We start from the raw sequence: 7,500 nt of genomic DNA, 5'->3' as shown, positions 1-7,500 counted from the left end.
GCAGGAGTGTACCTGCTTGATCCCTGCATGGCACAGGGCATGTCAGCAGGCCCAGAGCGAGAGGTGATCTCAGTCACGCTGGTGTTGTGAACATGCAGTTGTGATGAGTGTATGGATGAAATCTTCCACAAGGCCATCGCTTTGTGCCTGCTTAGTTGTTCTGCCGGTAAGAGACTTTTACAGTGATGTTTACATTTACGGCATTTAGCTTTTATCCAAAGCAACTAACAAGTGTAATTGCGGGTTAAGAGCCTTGCTCGGGGGCCCCGATAGTGGCAACCTGGCAGGTGTGAGGTTTAAACTGGCAACCTTCTGAATACTAGAACAGAGCGACTGATACAGGGTGTGATGCTGCAGTGTTCAGGTACTGAACTAGTAATCAGTAGGTTGTCAGTTAAATTCCCACCACGGCTAAGTTGCCCCGAGCAAGACCGTTCAAATACTCACATTGTACTCAGTCAAAAGCCTCAGATAAATGCCATAAATGTAAATGTAAATGGCCCCGTCTACGTCATGCATGTGGTTGCAGCAGTGCGCTGGTCGCTACCTTGCACGTGCGCTGGTCGCCTCACGGCTCACAGTATAAAGTCCAGTGTTCCTAGTGGCAGACACTGCAGACCCACTCCTCTCAGGGAGGCGTGCACAGTACTGGCATACTTCAGTAGCACCGGCGTTCCCATGGAGACGGGTGGTGGACTGCTAATCTTGCATTGGCAAGTTCCACCTCGTGACCTGACCCTCGGGCTCTCGGACCCAGATGAGTCATGAGGGTGTGATAATTACATGGGTTGAAGGGGGACACCATAGAGGCACAGGCAGAATGGATCATCCCTCCTCATCACGCACTAGTTGCATTCTGACTTGACAGCTGTAGTATGCACAAATGCTCTCAGTTCCATCCTACACATGTGTAAAGAGAACACTGAAGCCCTTATTGCTGAGGTCTGTGTCCATGATGAGCTCACTGTCTGCACTGGGAAATGTGCAAGCACAGAGAGCAGGAAACACACGCTCAGTCTCCTCGTCCCACTCGAACCCAGCCGCCTTCACCAGGACAGGTTGTGGTGCGGCTATATTAGCATACTTGTGCACAAAAACGCCTGGAGTTTGAAGTCAAACCCAGGAAGGTTTGAGGCATGGGCCACACACCTCTGTTTCCACTCTGAATTCGCCCATGTTTGCACTCTGACTCCGGCCCTGATGGATCCTAGAAGCTCCCACGCCACTAAAGTGATTCCTTGTATTCAGATACAACTGGTGGTTTGTGGACATTTGTTCCAGGCTTGTGAATTGGACACATAGTCCAGTACGTCCTCTACATGGGTGATAGCTTGATCCTTGGGAAGCACTCACTCCATCAAACACTCAAACATGGCTGGTGCGTCACAAGGGCTGGGTGCCATCGCCGTGAACTGCCCGGAACGAACGCTGTCTTCTGATTGGTGTCCGGAGCAAGTGCCACTCGTCGACATCCAGTTCACAGATCCAATGAGCTGATTTACGGTGTCAGTGATGTGTGGCAGCAGGTTCAATTTGGGCTTCGTAACAGTACTGAGCCACCAGAACTCCATGAAGAAGCACAATCTGTTTCCTTCACCGGGACCACCAGCACTGACCTGGGGCTCTTCCGCAGTTCCATGGTTGACACCGTCTGTTCCTGGGGGCCGTCTGTTCCTGGGGGCTGCCTTCTGCTCTGTGGACACTTTCTTATCTGCACGACGTTGGCCATGTATAGTTCTTCCCCGTGACCCTAGAGATGTGGCTATAAATGCCACTACCCTCAGCCCCGTGGGATCACCAGGACCTGACCACTACCCCTCACTAGTCTGCACATTTGCTTCCTGCAGCACTGGACTGGTAGCAGCACCCACCAAAAGCCACAGTGACTTTGACCAGACAGCTTGTGCCCTGGATATCGAACAGCGCTACGTGTTCAGCATACTGTGCCCCAGATATCTGGCCACTGGCCACGGTGTGTTCAGCTCCGTCAGAGTCAGGTGGTGAACACCAGAATAGTTCATTATATCACTCATATAACCTTCTCCAGTCAATGATATTATAATTTATTATTATCGTGAATAACTGTGTAGTGCGGAGTACTAATGTAAATACCTGTGCAGTGTGGTGTTTTATTGTGAATAATCTCAGTGGTGTTCCCTGCGCTTAGTCTACACCAACAGTGGTAATGTGATGGCATTCACCTATGCATGCCCACACTGATTTATTCAACCGTTCTCCCGGGATAAGTGACTCATTACGCTATAACCTCAATAGTAGCACGCGATAAGATTGACTGCGGAGCTTTGGGTGGGAATTTGGTGGCACAACTGAGACTGAGATAAGAGAAGATGAGCGTGTGGCGAGCAGACGTGGAGCTGTTCTCTTTCAGTGCCGGGAAAGGATGCGGTGGAAAAAGCAGTCAGCGTGAATCCTCCACACGCGCTCACACTCAGTGGCGCTGCTTCCCGCATAATGATAAACTTTCTCAAAGCAAACAAAGGCATGGAAAGAACAGGGGAAGTGTGGATTATTTAAATACTCCATGCGTTAGGAGTCCTGGTGAGCCCTCAACAACAACAAAAAAAGCCCATCAGATTCTCCTGAAGCCTTTTTAGCGGCGTCTATCGCTTGCGCAGGAGAGAACAAGCTTAGCTGGTATTACTCTGTCATGCAGGGAGACGAGGGAGCGGATGAGACAACAGGATCCCCTCAGACAGCTCACCTCTCATCAGCGAGCTTGTTTAAGCGTAATTCCTCCCAATGTGAAGTGTGGCGTGGATGAATATGCAATTCCCTTATATGACAAATCTATCCTTTGTACATCTCCAGTTCTATTATAATCTTTAATTTACTTTATAGAATTTAATAGAAAGAAAGAAGCCGTCCAAAGTATTCAGAAGAGAAGGCAATGGGTTACTGTTTAGCCCACGATGAATAAAAGATTAATAGAGATCTCCCTATCACAAAACACGCATAAATTGATGATGCAAATATGCGCATTAATTAAGTGCCTGATTACAGTGGTTTCACAAGGACGTGAGCACTGCAGAAACACATGGCAGTGGAGGAGAAATAGTGTGCCTCTCGCTCCAGTGTCTTGAACAGACACGTCCTGGCATATTTGCGGCCAACAAGGGATGTGTTTGTTCTGACCTCACTCCGCTAAATGAGGAATCGTCCTTGGTCCGGGTGTGGGTGGGAAATGGATGCATGTGTGTTAGAGGAGCAGCGTGAAAAGTCCTGAAGGTTAATTTACTCTTAAGTCTTATTAAGTGCGTGTCTGTGGGGGCTTCATTATAGTGACACGCGCACACAGGAGCCGCAGAGATTAGCCTTGTGGAGTAGACACTTTCTCTTTCACAAGTGCCGTTTACCCTCATAAAAGCATGCGTCACAGGAGGTCTCACACACACACACACACACACACACACAATAAAATCTGGAGCAGGCTGGTCAGACCTCTTAATGAGTAAGGGTGGTCTATCAGTGGGTGTGGCCATCAGTGGGCGTGGCCATCAGTGGGCGTGGCCATCAGTGGGCGTGGCCATCAGTGGGCATGCTATTCTCTTTTTCCTTTTTTCTTCAATTAAACTTACCACATTTGAGTATCTTTCACTGTCCTTGGCTATAAACAATAGAATATATAATATGTGGTTGAGGCCACCACACACACACACACACACACACACACACACACACACATACATACATACATACACACGCACACACACACACACACACACACACACACACACACACACACACACACACAAACACACACACACACACACACACACACACACACACACACACACACACACACACACACACACACACAAACACACACATACATACATACATACATACATACATACATACATACACACAAACACAAACACAAACACACATGTTCTGACTACTGATTTGTGTGCTGAAGGTACTGAACCTCTTTCTCAGCACTGCCAGTGTGTGTTACTGCACCTCAGAAGAATGGGTCAGTTTTAGGAACATGACTGTGTAACCAGGCAGGTTGACAGCGGGGCAGCAGTAGGGAACACTCTAATTACATTAAATTACCATCAGTCTGCATACTCCTAAATTACTAATACTAATTACTAATACTCCTGAATTACTAATACTAATTACAAATACTTCTGAATTACATCTAATTTCTGATATATTCATTACACCAGTGGTTTATGTAATAGGGAAGATTGCTTTCAAATGATCATTGAAAAAATAAATCATCTCTTTTTATTGATGTGTGTTCTGTAAGGTAGAACATCATGGCTTGCATTCAGGTGCCCCACGCCCCTTGGCCCCTACCCAACGGATCTGCGGTGCTCATTGAAATCTAGCCATGGGTGATCAATAGGACTGTTGGTCTCTGTTCCCTGTGACTGTGTAATGGGGAGCTGTCCCCTCTGCCTGGCCTCAGCAAGGAGAGCACACCCGCACAGGTATTGATCCAGGAGCACAGAACGAAGGCAGCCCAAGGGCAGCTAGCGGGAGCACACTGCTCTCCCTCTTTAAATGCCCTCTCCCTCTCTCTCTCTCTCTCCATCTCTCTTTCTCCCTTTCTTTCTATCTCTCTCTCTCCCACAGACACACTCCTATTCACACACACACACACACAGAAGAACAGAAGAGGACACAAGGTGAATTGGGTGAAGTGGGAAACACACTGGCAGTGAAACTCTTGCTATGTTATGCTGAGATAAATGTCCTTTGTTTTGTTACGGCTGAACCCCAAAGACAGTAGGAGTGGATTATGAGATGAGGGGAGGAACATACGCAGGTAGACTTTATCTTCTTGCCACGTTATCTGTTCACTGCTGAGTGTTCTCCTGTAGTGCTGCTACAGGATCCCCCCACAGAGGGAAACTCAGCAGCCAACACACACTGATAATTCATGCAATCATGAAACCTTCCCGAGGGCTAGGATTTTTTTGATAGTTTACACATTTCTTCATACCGACTAATATGCCTAATGAAAATCTCTAATATGTTCATTTGCTGCAGTAGGGTGCATTACCCGAAGGCGTAACGCAGTCATGCCAGCTGTCCCTGAAGCGTAGGGCGGGCTTCTACAGATGATGTGACTGGCCTCACCAGAACATACTGCTAAAGCTCTCGAGTGCTGGAATAAATCCCTGATCATGTGACTAAAGGATATTCTTTGATCTTTCAAGCAGGTAGGAAGTACTGACAGAGAAAGGAGTGTGTGGGCAGAGGTGGAGGCCTTGAGGACAGACTATTTACAAATGATTTTTGTAAGGTAATAAGGGTGGGATAAAAAAAGAACCGCGCTTTGGTGTAATAGAGCTGTAATGGAGTCAGGCTCTGCAGTGGACCCAGGAGGACTGAAGGTACACCCCACTGAGAAAAATCCCTCCCCAACAGGGTTCCCCCCGAGGACTGGAGATGCACACGCTCTCTCTCTCTCTTCTTCTCCCTCCTTCACCATATATCATCTACCTGGCTCTGTGGAAATAAAAAAGAAAAGAAGGAGAGAGAGAGAGAGGGAGCGAGAAGGAGAGAGGAAAGAGGAACTTCCAGTGCGCAAACATTTCTGCATTTCTACCAGTGATGGATCAAATCCAAGACTACAAAAGTTATGCAAATATTGTTGCATGACCAAAATTCCTTTTGGTTTATAGATAAATTATATTGCTATTTGTAGATCTTTTAACATCTGTGTCAAGTAACAGATAAGACATCTAACAGTAGTAGCACAGAAACATTGATTCTTTGGTACAAAGATTTTGGGCAATTACATTTTTGAAAGTTATACAAAGTTATATATGTAAAGGGTCTTTTTTCTTAAAGGAATTACATATAAAAACCAAATAAATTTAAATGTCAGAACAATTAGTAAAAATAATAACCAGTAAACAAACAAAAAATATTTAGTAACCTTAAAAATGACTAAATTAATAATAAAAAATGAAGTCACATTTGAGTTCTAATGTTAGGAGAAGAGTAGTCGAAGGAAGCTTGAGAAAATGTTTCCCTTCCCTCGCAGGTCTGGCAATGCAGGAGACGTTTGTGGTAAAAACAAGGCTTCAGGTGGTTTCTTGTGGTCTTTGTGTCACTTTGCAGAAACCTGTTTTCCAGAAAAGCTCAGGACGGCACGGAGGCTATGCACGCTGTACGCTGCCAGTCAGAGAGCAGAGAACGAAACCAGTCATGAAATAATTAATCAAAATGGCCTTCTGTTGCTGTGAGGGCGCCTGTCACAGACTGGAAGCTCTGAGCAGTGAGTCAGAACCAGGGAAGACATTTACATGGACTCAGACCTTCCCCAACACAGGTAGCACCGCAGCGATTAATATGCATATGGAATATGATTAAGCACAGGCTCGATGGGATGTGTCATGTCATAATGGAAAAAAGGAAGAGAGAAACATATATTCACTATCTATTAATCATTCAACGCTACCTTAATGACACATTTATCAGATGGTTGCGGAAATCAAATAAGTTATGAAATATTAAAGTCCCCAAGACCAACAGCACTCGGCCAAGTCATAAATCATAACAGTAATTAATAATTTACATATCTGAATATCTCTTTCTCCCTTCATTGTGCAAACCGTGGCTGAATCACTAAAACGGACTGAAATCCAAGGCAGTCCTTAATCAGCAGAGTGCTGTCGTACCTGTCCCAAATCACGCTACCAGAAAGATCCTTTTTTAATAAAACATGAAAATTCACTCACATCCTCTTTTTTAACTTTCCTCTTGAATATTTCACTGCCAAAACTGACAGTCATACTAAACGTAACATCAAAAATTCAGTGTATGTGGAGAATTATACAGAATCCATTTCTTATTGGGGTTGGGTTTTTTGGTTTTTTGTTTTTTTTTCCAGAATTGCCTGTAGACGTCCCACATGGTTTCATTCCCTAATGTTGCTTTGGTTCTTGGACAAACGAGAGAGTGCCCAGGATGCTTACTGTGGGGAGCTCGATAACTACCAGTGAGGACGCGATGGACAGGGAGCAAATTGGCTTCTGTTTATTTCAGGCAGAAATCTTCTCTCTGAAGAAATCCCTGCTAAATGACTTTCTCGGCTGGCCAAGAGGTGAGTTTTGTTAATGATTTTGTCAGCTGAATTAAGGAACAGTCGTGATTATGTCCCTCATTTATTGCAAGAACTATGTTTTTCAATATTTAACCAAAACAAGTGATTTGCTGAGTCACCAGTAATTATAGCTGAGTCGGAACAGTTAAAGAACAGATCTAAAATCCACATCACATCTCAACGTATACATTTTTAAAATAAGACTGAGCGATCAATGCTGAACATCAATGCCCGTTAGCCTGGTTTCAATCGAGCCGAGCTGCTGCCTAATGAAATCTGTGCATACCTCCCTGAGCTATTGATTGGAGGGAGCTCTAATTTGCCGCATGAGATCAGGCAGTTCTCTTTCTCCTCTCCTCTTCTCTCTCTCTCTCTCTCTCTCTCTCTCTCTCTCTCTCCTTCTCTCCTTCTCT

This window comes from Electrophorus electricus, chromosome 21, assembly GCF_013358815.1.
Source record: "Electrophorus electricus isolate fEleEle1 chromosome 21, fEleEle1.pri, whole genome shotgun sequence".
NCBI lineage: Eukaryota > Metazoa > Chordata > Actinopteri > Gymnotiformes > Gymnotidae > Electrophorus > Electrophorus electricus.
Note: the sequence above shows the minus strand (reverse complement) of the source record.